The sequence below is a fragment of the Miniopterus schreibersii genome (genome assembly GCF_964146895.1).
Source record: "Miniopterus schreibersii genome assembly, chromosome: 18".
Classification (NCBI taxonomy): domain Eukaryota; kingdom Metazoa; phylum Chordata; class Mammalia; order Chiroptera; family Miniopteridae; genus Miniopterus; species Miniopterus schreibersii.
In genome coordinates this window covers 36,807,677-36,832,739 of record NC_138121.1, presented here as the reverse complement: position 1 = coordinate 36,832,739, position 25,063 = coordinate 36,807,677, and the positions used below count along the sequence as shown (strand labels likewise).

Sequence of the window (25,063 nt, the reverse complement as noted above, 5' to 3'; positions counted from 1 at the left end):
CTCTGGGCTCTACCATTGAGCTATTTCTCACCTTGAATTGTGGATCTTGGTATCATTGTTTATTTTTGAGTCCTTGGGCATCCCTGTGTCCTGTTAATCCTTTCAGGTCTGCGACACAATGACACTGAGTCACTTTTTAAACTGGTATCACCTCCCAGCAGCCACCAACCACAGAGCCCTCTTTGCTTGCCAGGCACAGTGCCAAGCTCTTCATAAACTCAATCTCATTAAGTCCTCACTCCCATCCTATGCTGTGGCACCATTATTTCCCCCATTTACAGACCAAACACCTGAGACTCAGAGAGGGCCCTGAGTTTCACAGCAGTTTGTGGAGCGAGACTGGAATGATCCCATTTTTCTGGAAAAAAGCGCCATCAAAGCCACCCACTGTCATCAGACAGCCTCCCTCTCGTGGCCCACCCTCTGAGCCCTTGTTCAGCCCGTGGTGATTCCCAAGGATGCCCCTTCACGGCCACAGCCCTCCCAAACACAGCCTGGTCCTCAGGGCCCAGCTGTGCGCACCTCCCGAGCATCCCGGGGGGGGGGCTCCTGCATGACTAAGAGTCAGCCCTCACTGGGTGGTGTTGCCTGGGCCTAAGGAGGTGACAGTGCAATGCAGTTCTGTGGGGTGTAGGCAGGGACATAGCTCATGCTCAGCTGCAGGGCTCAGGGAGCTCCCCCAGGGGAAAACCAGTGGATGCTGGTCAGCTCCATCCCAAGTAGGATCAGAAAAGACAGAGCATGGAGAAGGTGCCACCTGGGAAGGCAGGAGGCATCCAAATTGGGCTTTGAGGAAGGATTAAGATCTCTACTGACCCATGTTCCCCAAAACACGGGACATGAACCACTGCTAGAACCCATGATGATTTCAGGGGGTAGCTGAGTTGGCCTTTAATAACAGTGCTGCACAAAGCGAGAAGCTGGTTCCCCCAGCTCCCTTTGCAGCCCTCATGTCAGGCCAAGGAGAAGGCCTCGGTTGTGCTGTGTGTAACCCTCTCTAGCATCCATTCCCACCTCGAGAGAATGGGCCCTGGGCTCGGTGTTTGCAGAAGCGAAAGCTTCGCCTGGAATAACAAGTGTGAGGTTTTTCCTTTGGGTTTGTTTTTAGTTTCCTTTTAAGGTTACTGTCTACTTACAGCAAATGCTACTGATTTTACAAGTTATGTAAATGAATTCACTTAAGTACAAAAAGAGAACTGACAAGGAAAAATAGGAGGTAAATCACAGGACCAGTGATACTCAAACATTGCAGAAATGACGGCAGAAGGGTACAAACCGCCAAGACAGAGACGCAGTGTGGAGGGAGCATGGTCACGCCACAGCTTTGCCCCGAATTCATTCTCCTTCCCCAAGCCTACAGCTCCCCCTCCGCGGAGCACGTCACTGAAGCCGGAGTGTGGAACGGGTGGATGAGGTGCCCCATGGGATGTCTGGGCATGTGACCCAGGGCAAGTCCCCAGCTCTAGAAGTGTCGCAACTCTCTCTCCTACCACTCCCCCTTAGCTGGGGACCCGAGTCAAAGGTCTTCGCCTTCAAGACCCACATTCCCCCTGGACTGCAAAGCCTTCTGAAGTCAGACTACGTAGGTGCTGTTCAGGTGAGGGGTGGCAGTCAAACCCCCACCCCACTACCTCCCCCCATGACACCCATATCTGGGGTTTTCTGTGGCTCTTCATGGGCACAAAGAGCTAGCTACAGTCTACAGGTATGTCCCAGTCTCCACTCCCGTGATACCCCTGTCCCTGGGGCATGGGCGATGTCACAGCCAGTCCAGCCCCAGCTCCTCCAGGGAGCAGATGATGTGAGAGAGTGACAGGTATAGGTCTAGGGGCTGTGGCTGGGGAGTGCTGTCCTAAGAGCCTGCTCCACACCAGGCTCCTCAGCACTGCCAGGCCCCTCAGGCCTTGTCCTCAGTCCCCAGAGACCACCACTCAGCTCTGTGAGCTCACAGCAGCCAGGGGAGGTGCCAGGGGGAAGTCATGGGTAGGGCAACTGGGTGGGACCTAACCAGATCAGGAGGTCTCAGCAGCTCAGTGCTCCCTCCTAGAGGCCCCACGAAGAATCAGAACTCATCGCCACAGGGTTGCCACCCTCCCCTCCAGGTCTGGCTCACCAAGAAAGAATGCTGCAAGGCCCACGGGACTGGCCCAGGGCCTCTCCCCGCAGGCAGGCCCATAGCTGGACAGCAACCTGGTTCTGGGGCTGCTTCTAGCCCCAGCAGCTATGTGATCTTGGGCAAACCATTGGGCCCTGGGCGCCCCACCTCTCCTATCATATGGTGATAGGTGTCCACACTGCAGGTGTGGACGGGGGAAGTGCTCAGTGAGGGTAAGGATTGAGAGAGCGCATGAATGGACGACCAGATTCGTATCAAATTTTCACAAACCCCAGAACCAAAGAAAACCACATGGTGCCTCTGACTGAGAGCTCTGAGCTGGAGAAGACATTGGAAATGATTAGTACAGATGTTACACTTTACATTATGTATGTTCACGTGTGCTACATATGCATATACTCTGCAGACAACCAATGACACTTATTACATACTAAAACAAGGCTGGAGTGTTGGCTGCGTGCCACACATGGTATCTCATGTAATAATCACAACACTATGACGAGTTATTACTGCCATTCCCATTTCGCAGATGAGAAAACTGAGGCATACAAAGGCTAGTTAACATGCCTGGGTCTTACAGGTCAGCAATGGCCGAGCTGGGCTTGGAGTATGAGTCACCTGACCTCAGCATCTGAGTTCTTATACACGTGGGATACCTGTGTGAGTCACCGGGTCTGTGGAAAGGAGCCGAGCAGGTGATGCAGCTCAGGAACAAGAGCATCCCCCGTGGCGATGGCTTCCCTGAGAGCCCTGGCTGGACGCCCAACCAAGGGTCCTGGGAGGACGACTGGATTGGGTCCACGTTCTCAGTCCAGACACCTCTCAAGGTGGGGGACAGGGTCCCTGGCTAGAGGTCAGCCTTGCAAGCACAAAGCATGTCGCTGTCACCTGCATGCACAGAATCACTGTTCTTGGGTTCAGTCACACCCATCCATGGTCCAGCACCCGGGAAACGGAGGAGCCCCCCACATCTGGGAGGATGGAAGCACCCCCTAAAACGTTCCCTCTCTTTGCACTGATACACCAGGTGCCCTCTCAGCAGCTCCGTGAGGAAGTCACGAGCTTGGTCCCATTTCACAGAAGAGGACACTGAGGCAGGAGAGACTAAGGGGCTCGCCTTGCAAGTACAGAGACACTCTGAGCGCACAAACAGTCTGAGCGCCAGGCCTGGAGCCCCAGCTCAAGCTTTCATCTCCTGGTCTCTGTCTCTCTTCAGCTTGGCCCAGATGCCCCCCATGGTGGCCCTAACTTAAGGGGGATGAGAGCCATTGGGCCCCGTCAGAGCCCATTCCTGGGTCACTGGCACTCATGCCCCAGCACTGAGCCTGGTTCTGCAGCAGTGACGTCCCCCTCGCCCTCCCTTTCCCTGCCCCTCCCAAGCTTCCTGGAGCAGCTCCCATCCTGGAACCCGGACCGGCGTCCTGGCCACGGGCTCTGTGTTCGGAAAACCCACGTTGCTGAGGTGGCGGAACCAGATTCGGAAGCCAAGTCCATCCATCTCCACAGCGCACGCTGTGCCCCTCGCCAGGATTTGCCTGCTCATGTCGCTGACAGGCTACCTTCGAGACTTGTGTCCCGGTGCTCAACTTTGTCCTTCACCTGCCTTAGGCCCAACAAGCCCATCAACCTGAGCGGAACCGGAAAATGTATGATGAAACCATGGGTAAATGTTTTGGTAACGCCCAATTAAATGCATACACAATTACTTTAAAAATTGCATGAACCACCTAAAATTGGGCTGTGTGTCCCTGAAAGTGACTCAGGTCCCCCACTGTGGAGCCCCTGCTCTGACCTCCGCTTGGCATGGGACAGCAGCTCTCCGTGGGACTCTCTCTCCCCTCCCTGCTGAGCACCCGGGGCAGCGGCACGCCCTGGTGGCCAACGTGTACCCGGACAGTGACTGGCCACAGGCAGGCAGGGAGAAGAGGTGGACCAGCCCTGCAGGGAGGGAAGGGCCTTAGGATCCTCGCCGACGCACCAGTGCCAGCCACACTGCCGCTCCGAGGGTCCCACTCACCCTTTACACTCATCCAAATCTGACTTAGCAGAGAAATTCCCATTTTCCCTGGATTTTCATGTTTCAGCCTCCAGAAAAATTGCCTTTGTGGGCTTTGTTGCCAAGCTGCGGAGCCTCAATGAAGACTGCCCGGCCCCACCTGCGGTGGGATCAGCACAGAGACAGAGGCGAAGGAGGCCCCACGGCCCAGGACCACAGCGAGAAGCAGGAGCCTGTATTGCCGGCTGGCATGTCAGGTCCCTCCCTGTAGGCGGCTGTGGCCGGGGGCATCCCTGACTCGATTTCCAAGTGTGGGGCAGGGCAGCTAAAATCCCAGATATTACTGGGTGTGTGGTCTCTCAGTCCCTCCACCAGGAGACCACATGCCACACATGTCCCTGCCCCCTGCCTCTGGTGATGTGCCACCACCTCCCTCCGCTGTAACCAGGCCCACACTGTGCCTACTCTCACAAACAGATAAAAATCATCACCACAAATTATATTCACTGAGCACTTACTATATGCCACAGTAATTTTTATGTCTGTTATTTATTTACCTATATTATTAATCATAAATGTCTTTCTTATATTGAGGCATTTAAACCACATAATCTTTTCATGAGATTCCTTTTATGGAGGAGGAGCCTGAGGCTCGGGTGGCTGAACTGGACACCCTGGGGCTGCCGAGCTAACCACCCACTGTGCATATGGGGATACTGAGGCCCTTGAGGCTCAAGGGAGGGACCTGCCCCAAGGCAGAGCCAAGAGGATCTGGCTGCCTGGCTCATTGAAAATGGCAACATGGGTGGATTTATAGACCCCACCCCCCACCACCCAAGGGGAGGCCGAGAAGACTGACATGATGCAGATGCATAAACTGAGAGAGACCACCCGATGGAGAACAACTGAGCACCCAGGACCCTGCACACGCTGGTCACCCTTCAGGCACAATGACCCTCCTCCCAGGGCATCTGGAAAGGGGAGACGCTGCCCCCAACTCAGGTCAGGTGAACAGAATCCCTGAGGGTGGTGCCAGTCCCGGAGCCTGCCAGGGGCCACTGTCCCTCAGAGGGCGGGTTACCAGCTCCTCGCAGCGCCGGCACAGAGTAGGTCCTCAGCACTTGCCGAATGTTCCACGAGCAAATGAATAAATGAGTGTTTCAGCCAGAACGCCAGTCAGTGCTGTGTGCAGGGGTAACGAGCTGCGTGCCCCTCACCTCCTCAGCCAGCCCTACATCCAAATAGCCCTGTACTTGTCCCTGCTCATGTCCTTCCAAGGATGTCATTAGGGTTTCCCCACAGGTGCTCTGGGCTTAGACTTGCCTGTAGACAATGCCGAGTAGTCCCAAACTTCAGGATCCCTGGGAGCCCCCACAAAGTGCCTGGCAGGAACTATCTGCTTGACAACTGGATAAATGAGTGGATGGATGGATGGATGGATGATGGATGGATGGATGGATGATGGATGGATGGATGGATGGATGGATGGGTGGATGGGTGGGTGGATGGATGGATGATGGATGGATGGATGGATGGATGGATGGATGGATGGATGATGGATGGATGGATGGACGGACGGACGGACGGGTGCATTTCTGGGCCTGGCCTAGAGGAAGCACCAGGTAACTATGGCATGAATACATGAAAGATGGGATGGGTGTATGGATGGGATATTAAGCCTCAGGGCTTGGTCTAAAGAATGTACTTTCTAACTATGGTTTGAAAGAATAACTGGATGGATGGATGAATGAATGGATGGATAGATGGATGTATTAATGAATGAATGAAATAAAAAGCTATTCAGAAAGGGGTGCAAGGAGCCACTCCAGGAGGCCTCTGTGGGGTGGAGGCTCGGGACTGGCAGGGTGGAGTCTCCAGCTGAAAGTCCGGAGTTAATGAGCTTGACCACTAGCTTGACTGCCTGAGCCCAGAGGGGCCGCCTTCTGCAAAGCCTGTCCAGTGTCACCGAGGTCCCTAGGGGGTCTATGCATTGTGGCAGATTGCAATTAGTCCAGTCTTCAGTGTGACCCGCATTTGTCATTCTTTTATTTGAAAGAACGTCTTGGGGCCAGGCAGAAAGCAAGGGTATGAGGGGAGCAGGGGGGCAGGGATCGAGAGAGAGCTCAGCTCCCTTGCCTCAGCGTGAATCCCTGGAGAAATGGCATTAAAATGAAGAAGACACTGGGGGGGGGAGGGGCTTTTATTTATTCAGACCAGTGCACAACAAATACATTTAATAAGATCATAATCTGAGACCCCATGCTTTTAAAGGTACAGACTCAGCAATGTGCTTTCGGGTTGGTGAGGGGTTTGCATATTTGTCTGTGGAAAGAGGCATCCCTCAAATGGATGGGTGAAGGTGTGCATGTCTGTGTGTGTGTGTGTGTGTGTGTGTGTGTGTGTGTGTAAGCATGCATACATTCACGCATGTGCATGCGTGTCTTCCCCAGCAGGCACCTCCAAAACTCACCTCCCTACTAATTCCCCAGAGAACAAGTGTGCCCTCCCACTAGGAACACACAGTCCAGCAGCCCCTTGTAAGTTCTTCTGGGAGGAAGTTAGGCCAACCAAGCACACGCAAGTCACCCCTTCCTCCCCCACTGCCCTGGGTTTCTCCTTCCCTGCCCAAAGGACCAACGATGAAAAGTGGGCACTCCTCGTTCATCTTGGGAAACTCCTTGCATTCACTCATTCACTCATTCTCCAGGTAGTTCCTGAGCACCCCATTCAGGCCAGGCTCTCTCTGGGTGCCGGGGACCCCTGGTTCACCACAGGGCTCCCTGCTCTTGCCGAGCAGTGCCTCCCACATTCCACACCCTCACACCACCATTCCCCACGTCTGGCGTAGGAGCCGCTAATGTATGTGATAGAGAAAGCCGACCCCACTGTGCTCCCATGGAGCCTGCCATGGAACCCAAACATAGAAGGGCCAGCGAGGGGACCCAATCCCCCCAGTTAGTACTTAAATCCCCTCTGTCATGAGGTTTGGTCCCTTCCAGTGATGGGGAGCTCATTCCCTTTAAGCTTCCTCGGCAGGAAGAAGTGATGTCATCGTGGGCCCTAAGGGAGCACCTGTGGACCACCTCCTGACGACAGGAATAAGAACCCTCCCACCCCCATATCTCCCGAGAGGAGAGACAAACCATCACCTGTAGCATGGCAGCCATTTTCTTAAATGACATTGCAATTTATGTTCATTTATTTCTTCAACACATGTCACCAAGTGCCTGTTCTGCCTGCCCTGTTCCAGGCTCTGGGGACAGGGTCGTGAACAACACAGAATCCCTGCCCTCAGAGAGCCTCCACTGCAAAGGGAGGAGGCGAGAGTGAAGCACTGACTCCATCTGTTGTAAGTCGGGTGGCGCCGGGAAGAAAGGGGGAGAAGGGGAAGGGAAGGGTGGGGGTGCTACTCTACACAGGGACAAGGTGACACCTGAGCAGAGGCAGGAGGCGAGCAAGGAAGCAAGCCACGGAGGAACCTGCAGGAAGAGTAGCTAGGTAGGGGGCCCAGCAGGTGCCCTGAATCGGAGCCGGGTACCTCGGGTACATTCCCAACCTCCAATTCCTGTGATGCCTGCGTGACTCTCAGAGTAAAGGCACTTGTCCTGCCTTTGGGGATCACAGGTCAAACTATTCATTCCCACAGGGACCTCAGATCCAACCCCAGCATTGACTCACTGTGTGACCTGGCGCTGGTCTCTCAACCTCTCTGGTCTTGGCTTCAGCAACAGCTAATTGGGGCTGAGCATCCTCCAACAAGGCGCGGTGCTGCCGGGGGGGGGGGGGGGGGGCCTGGGGTCCTCCCACGCTGTGCAAGACACACCCACCACCCCTCTCTACCCCATCGTGCCATTCTCACGCCCGCGCCAGCAACGCCACGCAGGATTGGTACTCCTGCCAAAATAGCTATTAACCCAGTAGCCAATAATAACACGTTATCCTATCAATTTGCTTCTGAAACGCTGTGTAATCGCAGAACCCAAGTTTGCCATCTCGGTAGCTTGGTTACGACATAAACAGAAAGGAACTCACCAGTTCCTTAGCGAGCAGAAGGCGGCCACGAGAAACCACCTCTTGCCACGGAGGGCCCCCCTCGAGGCGCACGGAAATCGGGATCTGGTGGTCAACAGTCCAGAGGCCTGTCTCAATATCCTCTTGGCGCATCCCCTCTGCGACTGGAGAGGAGACTGATGCCTCCCGGGAGGCGATGGCTCAGGGCCACACTGGCTTTGTGGGTGGCAAGTTTGGACTCAGAAACCGGCACTCTGGCGCCTGTCCAGGAACCATGGTTCAGGACAGACACGAAGGGGTGAGAGGAGGCAGGAGCCAAGGTGCTGATGGGCCAGCAAGCGCTTAGGGTCACATCAACCCAGAGGGCACACAGGCCATCATCAGGGACACAAGCCAGGCCTCCTCACAGGAAACAGCCACGAGGCCACCGGGTGGAGCACCCCAAGGACACGCAGAAGCAAAAAGCAGCGCCAGACGCAGGAGTTGGGGTGCTCCCCGGGGACCCCACCCACATGCTGGAGGGCCCGGCGCAGATCTGACCCCCGGCCACTCCTGCCTCCTGGGCCCTCACTTTTCCGCGCCCAGCGCAGGGAAGTTTCCTTCCTTCTGGATTGGATTCCATCCCGCTTCCCGACGAGGGGGAGCCTCTGATGGGACTCGGCGTCCAGTGCAGACACCAGCCTGTTTTGTTCATTCTCCCCTCCAGCCCTGCCCCCCTTACCTCGTCCCCTGCTCACCGGGGCGTCCCAAGACAAGCTGGTTGGTGCTCTTGTCCCCAGCACCCAGCAGCAGGCAGGCGAGGGCCAGAGAGGAGCTTCCCACTGCCCCACTGGTGACCTCAGCCCCGGGACGCATCCCCACCCTCGGCCTCAGCTGGGAAGGATGGGCCGAGCGTGTGCTCCCGCCGCGGTGCTTGGCGGAGCATCCAGCTAGTGGGGAAAGAAGGGCCTCGGGAAAGGGGGGTGGGAGGAGGAGACAGGAGGCCAAAGGCTCGGCCACTCGGCCAGATGTTGACCCAGTTGAGGGCCTCAGGCCCCAGGGGCACCAGGAAGTTCTGACTCCCCCGCCAGCTCTGGGGTTCTTGCGGGAGGGGGGGAGTCTGGACCAGCACTGCTCCAATGCCTGTCCCTGAGGTTGGGTTAAAGAAGTAACACAGAGAGACAGCCCAGGAGCTGCCAGGACAGGGTGGGGGACAACCCCTCAGAGGCCCCGGGTGGGGTGGGTGGGGTGCCGTCTGCGGGAAGGAGCTCTCAGCAAATGGAAACCAGGCCTCAGAAACTGGCCAGGCCATGGGCTCTGCGCAGCTCCAGGGCAAACCCCACTGCTCGCTAAAAGGGTGCCCCAACCCGAGCAAAGGCAGTGTTAAAAACCAAAGAGCTGGGCGGGGACCAGGCAGCTTAGGCAAGATAGGGTGGCCGTCAGCGGCAACCACACGCTCCCTCCTTTTTTGTGCTCTGAGCAGCCTTCAGTGTTGGCATGTCATCCTCCCCAGGCCCTGGTGGGGTTTTTGGTCAGGTTTCCAGCAGAGCTGGGCCTGAACTGCATCCTGGGCCTGGGATCGGGGTCACACCAAGCCAGGTAAATGTGACTTCCCCACTCCCACCATGTTCATTTCTGGAGACTCAGCCCCGAATCCTGACTCCACGGTCCAGGGACACATGACCGGGGTCAGGAGTTCAGGATCGGTGGGCCCACTGGGTCCTGACACCAAGAGCTTGGTATGTAGTAGTCTAGGAACTGTAGACGTCACCCACCTTCCTTCCTTCATTCACTCATTGAGTTGTTGCCAGCTGTTGGTGATGCGCTTACCCCCACCAAGCACCATGGGACTGGGGGTGTGAGCGGGCACCAAGCAGGCACAGCCCTTGCCCTATGGGGCTCACAGACTCGTGATGGAGACAGATGTTGTATATGTTGTGGTATCTGCTATGACCGGTGACACCCATGATGCTGGGCTGAGATGCAGGAGGGCTTCCTGGAAGAAGCAGCCTCTACACTGACACCAACAGGATGAGTAAGAATGAGCCAAGGAAATGTGGCGGGGATGGAAACTGAGACCAAGCAGCAGCACTAGCATATGCAAAAAGGCCTGGAGGTGAGACCGAAGTCTTTGACCATTTTCATTAATCTCCACTCCTCACGCTCAGCAAGACTGGGTGGCCCCCACCTCACAGACCTGGGGAGCCTCCCCTGGATGGTACCTCTAGTGGAGAAGCCTTCATTCAAGCCTGTCTCTCCCAACTCAAGTTCTTGTTAAAAATGTTTTCATATGTTTATTTTTAAAGGGGGATGGGAAGAGAAAAGGGAGTCCTGAAGGTCTTTTCCTTTTCAGAAAAAAAATTAATAAATAAATAGAGCCTCAAGAAAAGGGCATGGAAAGGCCTCTGCATCTGTAACCACTGAACAAATTAAAATTAGCTCATTTAATCAGCTCCTAATGGCTTGGCTGTCCCGAGTGGGCCCAGGAACACAGCAAACTTCACAGCAGAAACACGCAGGCCAATGTCAGTTTATCCTACAACAAAGGGCTTTTCTAAACAGCGCGATCAAAACACAGTGAAGGCTAGGGAGACAGGACGCGGCCCCCCAGATCCTGGTGGGCCCCCGCCGCCCAGCTTCATCCCTTTGAACAGAATTGTTCTTTTGGCTTTTGTTCTAATTATCTAAACATGTGTGTAACTCTGTTCTACAAAGTGGTTTAACCAGCAAAAGAGGTAACTCTAGCCCCCACCCTGCGTTCCTGGGGCCCCTGCCAAAGCCCCATGCCGTCAACACCTCCCCTTCCCCATCCCACCAGATTCCCCCACACAAAGAAACTCACACAGACACAGACACACAGCGTGGTTACACACACACACACAATTCTGTACAGACACACATGCACAGCCAGAGGCAGGGTGGTAAGTGCACGGTTCCACACACACCAGTGCCTTCTGCACACACAGGCACACAATACACACAGCTAGCTCTCGGCTCCCACCTAACAGCTGGAGGTGGGGGAGGCGCAGCTCGCCAGGCCCCCAGGGAAGGCCACTGTGCGCACACCTGAGGCCCAGGCTGGTAGCAAGGACTCTTATTTCCCTGGAGTAGCTTCTCCACGCAACATGCCACCTGGGCTAAGTAATTAGGGCAACCGAGGCGGGGGAGCAAAAGGCCAAGGAAGGGGCCAAGGGGAAAAAAGTGGGGGTGCACGAGCCAGGGGCGCTCCCAGCCCCGGGGGGAGGTGGGAAGGCTGGCTCAACCGCCAAGGCTGAGTTCACCTTCCCATCCCGCAGCCTCCAAGCCAGCCAACCTGCCAGCCAGGCTGGGCTCAGATCCTGGCTCCCCACTCCCCAGCCCTGAACCCTCACCTCATCCTCCGTAACACGGGAAACAAGCGCAGCCTCGTGGACCTGCTGTGCCAATTAAACTGAAGTGAGCCAGGAAACCTCCCAGCGAAGAGCAAACTGCATAGCAGCTCACTGCTGCCTCCATTCATACACCCGGGCAGAGGCCAAGGGGATGGTCAGAGGGCTAGTGGCACAGCCCGGCAAGAGCTAGTGGTTTTACAGCTCTCGACGGCTCAGCCAACTCTAATCCTGAGTGAGGAAGAGGGAAGCCAAAAGGCAAGTCAAAGAAATAGAGCAGGTGTGGGGATGACGGAAATCTCTGGAAGGCATCTGACCCAGAGTCCAACGGTATCTTCCGAACACCATCTCCATCTGACCTTCACTGCAATGCCCTAGATTGGTGCAATGGTTATCGCCAAGTCACAGAAAGGGAAACTGAGGCTCAGAGAGCTGAGGAGCCTGGGCTGGTGTCATGGGATGGCGAGGGGCAGAGCCAGCCTGCAAAGGAGTCTGCTTGGTTAAAGACATCTGGAGCGAGGGGGAAAGGAGGGGAGGACAGTCCAGCGTGTAGGGGGCTGTGGCTGTACCTGGGACTGCAAGAGCCTCAGGCCACCCAACCCAGAGCCAGGAGGGCAGCCTTCTCCCACAGAGAGGCTCACAAGGGCCTCAATGCCCCCATGCTGGGGAGGGGGTTGGCAATGACCTTTGGCCATTTCACAGATGTGGAAACCGATGGGCAAGGGAGGCTCAGGCTGCCACAACCCGCAATGGGAGCTGAATCTGCAAGTCTGGAGTCCTCCCAGGTTGGCACTGCTATCCCCCCACCTACCCTCCCACAGGAAGCCCCTCCTGGGAGCTATTATATGGGCAGGGGGTATTCAGAAAAGAGGCCTGGACATGGGTTCCATCCAGCAGGTCCCACTGGGTTGGTGGTGGCTGTGACCAGTCCCTGTTTAGGGGTCCCCTTCTCCATTTGACTGGCAGCCTGCCCCCCCAACACACACACACACACACACACACACACACACGCTTCCTGGAGGCCAGCCAAGATTCAGAGCGACCTGAGGCAGCCTCGGCAAGGGCAGTGGGACTTGAGCACAGAGCTTCTTTGCGAACTCCCCAATCCCTGCAGATCCCACATCCTATAGGCTCCCCAGCTCTGCCCTCCAGTAAGCACCAGGCCACCCAGGAGGCAAGAAGCATGGGCAGTGGAGATTAAGTGCATGGACTTGGGTTGAAACTTGGCTCCGCCACACACATGCTGTGTGATCTGGGGAAAGTGACCTCCCCTCTCTGAGCCACAACACTCAACTACAAAATGAAGCCAGTACCAATGAGCACCTCCCTCCCTCCCCAACTTGAGGGTCAAAGGGGATGATGTGTGGGAAGTGTTTAGTTTGGTGCACACCCCAACCCTCAAATTCGAGTCCTTAGTCAGCACAGGTAATGGGGAAGGGGAGCAAAGAACAGTCTCGAATCTCTGTCATTTCCTACACGGGCTCCCTAGAGGCCATCACAGCAGATGGACAAAATGTAGGTGCCCCCTTTCTTCAAACCCAGCAGGATGGTTACTCCGACAGACTCCCCCCAGGCTCACACTCCCACCACATCCCTGAACTTCTGCCCCACGCCTTCTCCAACAAGGGTACCCCCCTCCAAGACTCAGTTTTCCCAAGAACTCCAGCTCCCGCAGCCCCAAAGGCTGTGAAACCCAAGCGGAACAGTGCACTGCCTCATTGTGAGCCAACATAGGCTAGAATTCATCTGAAAGGGGATTTCCTTAATTGTCGAGTTTTACAACCCAAACAGAAGCAAGCGCAGCTGGCTGAGAAGGCTGCTCGAGGCAAGGCTCCGAAAGCATCGTGAGCGTGTGTGCGCATGCGCGGCGGGGACATGAATGGGCTGGTGCCTAGAGGACACGGGCAGGGGCACCGCCCATGAGAAACGGTCAGTTCCGTAGGGAGTCAGATCAGAAACACTGGGGGGCAAGAATCTCCAAAGAGATGTCTTATCGGGGAGTAAAAACTAAGTGTACAAATAGAGGGAGGTTCACCTCCAATTTTCCTAATTGCCTTCCTTCGTGGGCAGATGTGGCTCCACACCCCGCAGTCCCTTTGGAAGGTGGTGTCAGAGCCAACAGGATCCCCACGACTAGGAAAGCGGGGCAGCCCTCATTATCTGCGCCTGGCCAACCAGGGGGCCCAGGAGAGACGGTGTCAGCGAGCGTGGGGCAGTGTCACTAGCACAAGGATGACTGCCCCCCGCCCAGGGGGAGAGGAAAGGCAAAGGGACAGGGACAGAAGGGGTCCCTAGTGGCCCCGTTCCCACAAGGAGCTACAGGCCTGGCAGCAGCCACCTCTGAAACAAAGAAAAATCCTGGGCATCGATCCCTGGGCCTAGGACCCACCCCACCCCCAGGATAGGTCAGGCACTGGCCCTTCCTCTGAGTCCCAGGTACAAACCCTGCCCAGAGGAATGGCACAGCAGGCGTGTATGGACAAACCGTGCATACGCAGGGCCCGGGCAGCTCTCAGGCCAGTGGCGGCCCCGCCTGCACAGTGACAGCGAGGACAAGAGAGGCAGAGGTCAGCACTGCCATCTGTTGTTGGTAGCAGGACACTCCGGTGAGGCTCCCCTGCCCCCCACACCCTGACCAGACGGGTCCCAAAATTCAACTCTGCGGTTTCTAGGAAGGTCATGTGTGCCCCTCCTGAGTATTGGGAAGGCCTCACAGCAATCAAACATATTGATATTTCTGCAGCAAGACGGAGATGTTCACCAATGTGAATTAAATAAAGACTATAAATAGCTTCACATCAGCCCAATCAAATGAGTTACAAAAAAGGAAAAAAAAATTCAGGTTTCAGGCTTTCTAGAATTCAGAACTGTAAACACGGATTATGACTTGTAGTGTCTCTTTGACCCCAGGGGGTGGACGGGTCGCTATTCCTGCTTTCCAGAAGTAAGAAGTAATTGCCCTGCAGTCACACAGCAGGGCATAGGGAGCCCCTGGCTGTCTGGCCTGAGCGTCTGTGAGCCCCACACCAAGGGGCCCTATAGTTGACCAAGGCAGTGAACTGCCCATTAAAAGCTTCCTGAAAAAAACTTGAGCACCTTCCCATGTCCCCAGAGTGTCCACAGCCCACCCACCACATGCGTGGTATTCAGGCCAACTCCCGCCAGGAGGCGCCCTACCTGGAGGCTGCACAGCCCCTGCTGGCATCCCCACACGTGGCCGGGCCCTGCTGGAGCCCAGAAGCTCCGGGGAAGGTTTCCCAGCAGGCGAGGCTCCCACCCTGCCCTGGTGCCCAGGTAATTACTCCCCACCAGCCAGTTGGCACAGATCAGGTCACCTACAACAAGCACGCTCAACACTTCCCAGCTTCGGAGAAACAGGCCAAGGGTAACGCCACTGGACAGAGGCAGGGCTGCTGGCAGGACCCCAGAGGGTAGGGACCCCGTCTCTTCAAAATGCTGTGGGAACCCCACTACTCCTCAGGTGTACCTCTGGTCATCTCCGACTTCTCTTCCTCGGCAGTTTTTTCAACTGCAGGGAAAGACTGCTACTTAGGCAAAATCCTGAGGTTCCATTACCAAATAATGACATGATAATTTTGTAGGCATTAAGACACTCCTACCAGCGTGAGCGGCAGCGTCCAGCCCCAGCAGAGACCACCCCGACGGCCAGCGCTTGTAAAGGTGCAGTACCGGCCACTCTTCCACTGCTCGGTGGCTAATTAAAAACTAAAGCAGGTGTCTGTCTTCAGAAACCCAATTAGACAGGAGCATCAGCCTGAACAGCCAAAACACACACATGTGTGCACATATGCTGGGCCCCTGTGTGCACATGCACATGCTTCCACACACATGCATTCACTCACATACTTTCTCACACATGCATGTGTGTACATACTTCCTCGCACATGCTTCTGCACACATACATGCAGGCACATGCTCTGCACACATGTGTGCATACACACATCCTTGTGCACATGCTTCCTCACACCGGCATGCACATGCTTTCTGCACACACGTGTGTTTGGTACATGCTCTGCACGTGTATGTGCAAGTATGTGCTTCCTCACACATGCATGCACATGCTTCCTCACACATGCATGCAGGCACAAACTCTTCTTCCCGCCTGGCTGCAAGTCCCTGTCCAGCCATCTGTTCCATCAACACTGACAAGGGCTCACTATGTTCTGGGCACTGTGCGTGCCCAAGGAACCAGGGCCGGCCTTCAGGAGCATACTCCCTACAGGGGGCTGAGGAACACGGACAAGGCAGGGTAGACCGCAGTGGGACCACAGAAGGGTCCTTGTCAGGCACAGAGAGCTCAGTGCTGGTTGCCTAATTGGGGCCACCACCATGGGGTGGACAGGCCTTGTGCTAGGTCTTAGTTCACAGGGAAAAACGAAAGGCCAAAGGTAGGTAGAGAGAACATTCTGGGCAGAGGAAACAGCACAGGTGAAGGCAAGAAAGGCCCTGGCATGAGAATGGATATTAGTCCCGTTGATAGAAAGACAGAAAGATAGATGGTAGGTATGTAGTCAGATAGATAGATGATAGATAGATAGATGATAGATGATGATAGATGATAGATAGATAGATAGATAGATAGATAGATAGATGATAGATAGATAGATGAGATAGATGATAGATGATAGATAGATAGATAGATAGATAGATAGATAGATAGATAGATAGATAGATAGATAGAGATAGATAGATGATAGATAGATAGACAGACAGATAGATATGATAGATACACATGGTAGATAGATACAGGTGATAGATGACAGATGACAGAGATGGCTGACAGATGACAGGTGACATGGGGTAGGTAGGTGATAGATACACAGATGATAGAAAGATAAACGCAGGTGTGATGCGAGTGCCACCACGTGTACCTTTACATTACGTGACTCCAGCTATACCGCCAGGAAAAGGCGGAGACTGCTATTACACAGTGCCTGTGGTGTCCTGCTGTCTCCCCCACGACAGGTGCCCAGGAAGAGCGAGAGGCGAGGCGAGGACCCTGCTTTCCCTCCCCCCGGTTAGTGCCCCGCATGTCAAGAGGCTCTGGGTGTGTGCGTGCAGGGACGCAGACTGCTTCTGAGTGAGCGGCAGCCCAGTTTACGTCTCTGAAGAGTCGGAGCCCGGCCGTGTGTGTGAGGAACTGCAGCTGGTAGGCGTACAGTGCGTCATCCTGCTCTACAAGTGAGGACAGTGAGGCTCCAAGAGGGGACATACTCGGCTGGCACAATGAAACCAGCAGGGGGCAAGCCTACATCTGGCAACAGGCACTGTGGCCCCAGAGTCCACCCCCCGGACCACTGGACACAAGGGACACGTGAGCAAAGCTGTATTTAAGCAAAACAATCGGGCCCTTGAGTGGAATGGGACAAAAAGAAAGTGAAAGCCAAAGGCCCAGTGACGAAGCCATCGCAAGCCCGCTCTGGAGGTGCTGAGAGTGGACTGTAACCAGGTGATGCTCTGAGGCCTTAGAACACACCAGATGGCAGGGAAGGGGGTTCTGGGGAGAAGTCTACCATTTAAGTTGAGATTTACTTCAATAACTCTAAGCCATGAGCTCATGGTGTCCAATCTGTCTTAGGAAGGGACGACCCAGCCCTTTTCCTCCAGTCATCACCACACTTCCTCTGCCTCTAGAGGGGAGGAAACTCTACCAACCCAAGAAGCCACATGCAGATGGACAGGATGGTGGGTAGACAACTGGAAGAACCATTCAAGACAGTGTGAGGTGCCCACATGTGTGGTGCGTGTCCACCTGCCCCTGAAATGATGCCACGCATTTCCTCAGGCCAGCAGTACAGGGTTGTAGAGAGCACCAGAAACGAAGTGAAAATTTCGAGCTGGTCTACTAACATGCTGTGTGACCCTGGAGACCTCACTTAAGCTCTCTGAGCCTTGTTTTGCTCTATCTGTTGATTCATCCATGCAACAAACAAATACAGAGGCCCCATTATGTGCCAGGTGCTAGGTGGGGGACAGAGAGAAGACAGTCCATCAGTCCTGGATGGTTCATGGGTGCAAAGTCCATGAATTTATGTAGGGAGTTGCAGGTCCCCACCCACATGCTGGAACCATTAACCTGCCCACCTATGATTAGGTGGGGAGGAGTCTTGGGAATTCTAGAGAGTTCAGCCACTCCCAGAATCCCCTTCCTGCTGGGCCAATGACAAGCACCAGGGCCGCCTGCCACCCGCCACTCCGTGGTGCCATCAGCCAGGACTGGGCCCATGGAAACTCGAGCCTGGCTGCCACAGCCTCTGCCACTACGGCGGCCACAGCCCCGCCTCCCGCCAGCTGCCTTTGCGCCTGCTGCCGCCGCTGCTCATTTCCAGGCAAATGTTCTAGTTAATTAAAACACACCCAAGTGCTCACACGCACACGAAGCCAAGCTACAAAATCTGCTCTACCCAACGGCAGCTTCGCTCCTCCAGCCAGGATCCACACGGGGAGGGAGGTTTCCAAAGCTGCTGTTATTGGCACCGAGGCTTTGCTCGTATGATCCTAACACGCACATGCATGTGTACACAGGATGTACATGTGTACACATGTGCACATGTGCAGGTGCATGGCACACATATACCTCTGTCCCTGTGCATGCACAGGTTCACGCATGCACACACACCGCAGTGCTCCGGCCTCCGGGAAGCCTTCTCCCGCTTCTTCGACCCTCCAGCTCAGAACACCAGCCACAGTTAGTAATAAACACTTGTAGCATGAGGTAGTGAATGAATTAATAAATAAATCAATGGATCGTTGATGCAGTGAGCAAATGGGAACAGCACAGCTCTGGCCTCAAGGCCAATGCCGTATGCCCACTGGACCAGTAGACCAGACTGAATTCCCCAGGAACAGGAGGTGCAGGTGGGTTGGGAATGGGGATGACCGCCTGCCCTTCCACCTGCACTGTGGAGCTCCGCAGGCACTAACTGGGATATGTACACACACGTGGGTGTACACCCGCGATGTGCACCTGCACATGTGACTAGAAACTCACCTTCCCAGATCTGGACATCCATTACAACCACGAGCCGGCAAGAGAAGGCACTAGCCATGGAGGCCAGAAGATGAAAAGCAATCCTACAGGGAAGCAAGAGTGCCCGGAGGTCCCCTGGACTTCTTGCACTCTGGGCCTAAGATGGGCACATAGCCATGACAAGCCAGGCGACACTGGATGATAGAAGAGCTAGCAATCCTGCCCCAGCAGCAGTTCTGGCACACTCCAGCTCCAAGACTGCCTTGCTGGTGGGAACCACCAACAACCATGTTCTTGGTGAGGATCTGACACTCATACAATCAGCCACTCAGAGCCTGGATGAGGCACAGCAAGGACATCTGTTCATGGAGATGGGGGCAGCTGCGTGGATACCTCAAACCACATCACAGGACAGTTGGCTCTTACTCATGCTGTGGGCCTGGGGCTCTGCAGAGAGCAAAGGGCATGGGAAGGGGTGTTTGGAAGGGAGTGGAGACGGTGGACCAGCAGCCATCTCAGTCACCCACTCAAAGAGCAGTCCTGGACCTGCGGCTCAGCATTGCCTGGGAGTTTGAGAGACGTTCAGAACATCGGGCCCCACCTAGACCAAATGAATCAGAATCCACATTTTAACACATTCCATTAGTATTTGTGGTTTTCAAAGAATGAAATGAAAATATTTTTTCTTTAAATGTATGTGTTATTTTTCAAACAGCTACTAAGTTAGAATGTGAATAACTGTTATGCTGTTTGGGCCTGACTACTTCAGCAAAGGGCAGTCAGGTATTTCTTCAGTATAGGGGGTGATGTCATGAACTGAGGGAGCTAGGACCTCTGAAGTCAGTATGAGCCGTGGTCTGCGTGATGGGGACACCACGGGGATTGAGGCAATGTCCCTGCCCTCATGGAGTTGACAGTCTGGTGGGGAATGTGGACAGTAACCGGGTAATCAAATGATTATATAAGATGTTAGATAATTGGAAGTGAACGAGAAAAATAAAGCAGGCGAGGGATTTATTAACCATCTATTATCCACCACTGTGCCATCTTCATGTCACCATATCCCCATGCCAGACACCTTTCTCCCTCTCCTCTCACGCTTACATTCAGCTAATCACCAAGTCAGGGCCATCCTGTCATCGGCCAGGTTTCAACTCTGTCCACCAGAGTCCCCGCTGTATTGCTATCACTTGAGTCCAAGCCATCTTGGCTGGTTGGCTTGCTTGAGTCCCTGCAGTAGCCTCCCGACGCCTTTTCCCGCACGCAGTCTAGTCCAGACGCAGCCTCCCAAGGAACCTTTGTGGAGCACAGGTCTACTCAGGTCATGGCCCTGTTCAGAATCCCTCTGAGACCTCCACTGTTCCAGGGCAAAGTCCCTAACCCACCCCACACTCCCGAAGCTGCCTTTCCCCTGGCGACAAGCAACTTCTCCAACCTTGGGATCAGACTAGACCACCACCCTCATTTCTTTGTCCATGTTGACCGTGATGTCACACTTGTTTTTTATCCAAAGCAGCCACCAAAAGCCTGGCTTTACAAAGATGATGCCATCAGAAGGAATAGAGTGCTGTCCTGTGGACGGTGGGCGATCCTGAGCTAGAAGTTCACATCACGTCCAACAGATGTTGGGTATTGCTGTGGTCCCCTTGAAAATTTTGATGTGCCACAGAGCTCCTGTGATTTGGCTATGGCACCCTGGGGTGCCTTGGCACACAGCTTGGGGACCAATTTCAATTACTTCTTGAATAAACGGATGGCTGAATAGATGAATAAGTGAATGAGAAGCATTTTAAGAATCTGATGTGAGACACAAAAATCAATCCTCACTCCACACAAATGTGCAGATGCCTGTGAATGCTGGCGCAGGAATGCCAGCCCAACTGCTTTGAAGCCCAGTAGGCCCATTGGGTCTCATTCTTCCCAGCGGTGTTCAGATCTGGAGCCCTCAGTATACAGGCCTGGAGCCGTCAGTATACAGGTCTGGAGCCCTCAGTATACAGGCCTGGAGCCGTCAGTATACAGGTCTGGAGCCCTCAGTATACAGGCCTGGAGCCCTCAGTATACAGGTCTGGAGCCCTCAGTATACAGGTCTGGAGCCCTCAGTATACAGGCCTGGAGCCCTCAGTATACAGGTCTGGAGCCCTCAGTATACAGGCCTGGAGCCCTCAGTATACAGATCAGGAGCCTTCAGTATACGGATCAGGAGCCCTCAGTATACGGGTCAGGAGCCCTCAGTATACAGGTCAGGAGCCCTCAGTATACGGGTCTGGAGCCCTCAGTATACGGGTCTGGAGCCCTCAGTATACGGGTTTGGAGCCCTCAGTATACAGGTAGGAGCCCTCAGTATACAGGTCTGGAGCCCTCAGTATACAGGTCAGGAGCCCTCAGTATACAGGTCTGGAGCCCTCAGTATACAGGTCTGGAGCCCTCAGTATACAGGTCAGGAGCCCTCAGTATACAGGTCTAGAGCCCTCAGTATACAGGTCTAGAGCCCTCAGTATACAGGTCAGGAGCCCTCAGTATACAGGTCAGGAGCCCTCAGTACACGGGTCAGGAGCCCTCAGTATACGGGTCAGGAGCCCTCAGTATACGGGTCTGGAGCCCTCAGTATACGGGTCAGGAGCCCTCAGTATACAGGTCAGGAGCCCTCAGTATACGGGTCTGGAGCCCTCAGTATACAGGTCAGGAGCCCTCAGTATACGGGTCTGGAGCCCTCAGTATACGGGTCTGGAGCCCTCAGTATACGGGTTTGGAGCCCTCAGTATACAAGTAGGAGCCCTCAGTATACAGGTCTGGAGCCCTCAGTATACAGGTCAGGAGCCCTCAGTATACAGGTCTGGAGCCCTCAGTATACAGGTCTGGAGCCCTCAGTATATGGGTCTGGAGCCCTCAGTATACGGGTCAGGAGCCATTAGCCCCTTGTAAAAGCATAGCCTTCAAGCTAGACAAGTGCCTGTGTTAATCAAGGCCAGTGGGGAGAGACGGGGAGAGAATTTTCTAAGGAAGGTCCACGCCCCATGCGTGTCCGCGGCTCTGTGAAACCCGAGTTGGGACAGCAAGCTTTTCCAGTGAAGAGACCAAAGGCTTCCCTGAGCCTGAGGGCCCAGGCTCCCGGTGAGCAAAGCAGGAGCCGCGTGGGAGACTCGGGAGGGCCCGCGGGAGGGCGGCGGGGGCGCAGCCGGTGCCCAGGGCCCGCTCCTGAGCAGCCTGGGGACACCGGCCGCATCCAGACGCAGCTGCTCCCAAATTTCAGTGGAAAATGAAACACCATTTTCTTTGGCGGCTTTCTTCCCGGAGCAGCTGAGCTTTTAGGGGTGGGGAGAGGGGACAAAAACTCTCAGGTATTAACGCTGTCCCGTTCGTGTCGCCACGGGCCTCACAAAGCAAGCAGGGCGGATTTACGAACTGTGGCGCTGGAAGCAGGAGCGGTGTGTGCGGCAAAGCAGAGGCTAAGGAGAACGCAAACCAGATGGTTCACCCCGCACGTCAGGGACTTGCCAGTGACGCTCCTGGCCTGGTCTACCAGCGAGGGGAGCCCACGGCACGCCCAGCCCAGGCTCTGCCACCCGCCAAGCCCTAGTCCCTGGAGGCTGTGGGGCCCCAACTTAGGCTCCAACTCCCGAATCCATTCTGTCCCTAACGCAGCTCCCTCCGCCCCCTCCACCCTGCACGGGCCCTTCTCTTCCTCCCTCTCTGTTCCCCCCCTTGGGTTTCTCTTCCTCTCATTCAGACCTTGTGGGCCCCTCTGCCTCTTAGGAACTAGCTCTGCCCCCCTCCCCTGCCCGCTGGCTCTGCACCCATTTCCTCTTCTCTCCCTCAGAGGGTCTGTCCCACCTCCCTGAAGGCTCCCTGCCTGTTCCCTCATCCCACCCTCTTCCTCTCACGCCCCTTGCCCACCCCGCTCCTCAGCCCTCTCTCAACCATAGGAGAAAGGAGCCAGAGAAGGGAGTAGATGGCTGGGGCTTGCTCTGAGTTCCCAGACTGGCCAAGCAAATCCCATCCCACCTGCTCAGGGGAAGGGGGGTGCTACAGGGGTTCATCGTGGGCACGGAAGGCCCAGCGCCTAGGGCTGCTAGACCCTCTGAGGCCATACTTGCAAAGCCAGGGTCTGGAGCACCAAGGAGGCCTGAGAATTACCCTCATCTCCCCCTGTACCAACTGCCCAGCCTGGGATCCCAGGGGGCACTGCATCTGGCCAGAACAGAACCTCCGACAGATGTCACCTGCCTGAGAGATGGGAGGGGAGGAGAGAGCCAGGCTTCTGGAGGTGCTGGGCTGACGGAAGCAGCAGGGGTCACTCAAGGAGAGCATGAACTCAGAGGGAGGGCTGCCAGATTTAACTACCATCCTCAGCTTCTTGGCTGTGCAACTTCTCTGAGCCTCAGTTCCCTCATCTGTGAAATGGAATAATGGTACATACCCACCTCCCAGGGCTGTTTTGATGATGAAAATGGGATGGTGCAGGTTGTAAACACTCTTTAAACGGCAGTTTTTATGTTGTGACAACAGTTATGACAGCTACACCCTGTGTTGGTGGCTCTGAGTAGGTGTCAGGACTTAACAGAGAGGCCATGGAGAAGGCGTCCCCACCCCACTCTAAGCACCTCTCCTACCCCGGTACCTGTGTCAGACAAGGGAGAATCAGGGCTGAATCAGCCCAGTAACATAGCCGTCTACTGGTGACCCTGATAAGGAGGGACCCCTCTCGAGGCCACAGAGCTGCAGTGTGGGAGCTGGGGAATCGCCCTGGCCACCCATCTGTAATCTTCTCGCCTCCTGTGCACAGGAGCAGAGGGGTGCCTCTCACCTGCCACTGCCTTTGACATTAGACCCTTCACTCAACAATACCGACTGAGCTCTCCCGTGTGTCGTGGCGGAGACACTCAGAGGTAGTTGCAGCCCAGGTGGCCCCTCACAGAGCTTCCATGTCATGCAGGGGACAGACAAGAATCAGAAAATTACACCACAAAAGTATACAATCACGACCAGGGTGGAAGCTACAAAAAACTTAGCTTAAATATATTCTTATGCTAAATAACCACACTTGATAGAAGTATGTGCCTTTTCTGGAATCCCCAATCTTAGAATGTGAGAGGTAGCTGAGATCCACCCTTGTCTGCAGACAGGGAAACTGATGCCCAGGGGACAAAGGGCCACGTTCACCTACAGCCACTCAGTGGCCACCCAGGACTAGAAGTCAGTTCTCTTGGCCCCAAATTCAGAGCTGTCTCGTCTCTGCCATGAGGCACACCGACAGCAGTGCCCTTGGGGGCCCAGGGCCCAGGAAACTGAGGCAGAGAGGCCTGTGAAAACCCAGTGGGCAGGCGTGATGCCGAGCACTTTACCCACACCTCGCGCTGGACGCCCACGCGGCAGTCAGGAGCGGCTGCAGGCACCGCGGCCTCTGGAGGCGGGTCTGACAGCGAACGCACCGGGTGAAAGAGCAGAGGACGTGAGACGCCCTCGTTACAATCCTGTGGCCCACGCGTGTGTGGACCGACCGGGAGAAAGGATGCAAACAGGAAATCGGGCATTTAGATAATGTGAAGTTTTTTTAAGCAAAATTCAACAGATTGTTATCTTTGATTTATTTATTAAATTCTCAGATTGCAAAGCCATAATAGCATGGCCAGAGATATCAGGGATATGGAGATTCTCAAATTGCCTTGGGGAAATCAAAGGGACGTTTTTCAGCGACCATGAGGAAGTTCATGCCACTGACTAGCCCCCAGGTTAGATGGTGAGGGAGACAGGGCAGAGATGAAAAGACCGCAGGCTGCGGGCCAGAGAACCACCTGTGTAAGGAGCCTATGCACCCCCACCGCCGGCCCGGGCCCGGGCACGCTCCCCTTGGAAAAGGGAGCATGAAGACGGGGAGCTGAGTCCCCCTGGTGCTGGCCAGGACGTGAGGGGTCCCGTGACATCAGGATCCTCGACCCTAAGGAGCAAATCAAGGGGACCTGCTGTGGACTGATGGCAGGAATCTGGCTCATGAAGAGAGTGAAGCCCATGAGACCCCACTACCCAGAAGTCGTCCCCACCCTGAGCTCCTTCTGGGCCCCTCCCACCAAGCTGAGCAGTACCCACTGCCCCCCAACCCAGCTGCAGGACGGAGCTGCCCAAGGTTCCGGGGCGGGGGACTGGCCCCGGGTCTGCACACAGGGCAAAGCAGATCTGTGTGCGGCCTGGATGACAGGTGGAGATACGCAGACAGCCCTCCCTTGTTAGCCCAAAAGGCAGGGGCACATGTGCCATCGACACAGCTGCTGCCCCCAACACAGGCCTGGCCAGGCCTCTGGGTTTACAAGGGAGCAAGGAGCACTGGACAGGCTGCCTCCATCTGGGCATCAGGCAGCCCAGCCAGCTACACAAGTTCAAGGGCCTGCACTGCGGGAAGGAGGCAGCCCTGGCAAAGTCCTCAAGGGTGAAGCAGCAGCGGCCTCAACATGTTTTAACTGCTCTGGGCCTAGTGGAATAAGTCCCTCCCCTCAACACACACTGGTGGGCTAGGTGGGCTCAGCTGGGGACAGAGCCGGGGAGGTCCCTGCCTCTGGCAGCGTGGGGTCTCATGGGGCTGGGCGACACCAAGCTCTGGCTCCTCG

At 55.3% G+C, this 25,063-nt stretch overlaps 1 protein-coding gene across 2 annotated transcripts in view; it reads right to left on the bottom strand.

The window, feature by feature from the left end:
• Positions 1-25,063, bottom strand: part of ZNF423 (zinc finger protein 423) — a 271,340-nt gene that overhangs the window by 123,303 nt on the left and 122,974 nt on the right. Inside the window, exon 1 of one of the 2 annotated variants that reach the window (XM_081119390.1) lies at positions 8,845-8,901. The exons of the other annotated variant lie outside the window; for it this stretch is intronic. The gene's annotated coding sequence lies outside the window, so the exon portion shown is untranslated. Of the gene's footprint in view, positions 1-8,844; positions 8,902-25,063 lie in introns of those variants that run through there. 2 annotated transcript variants of the gene reach the window in all.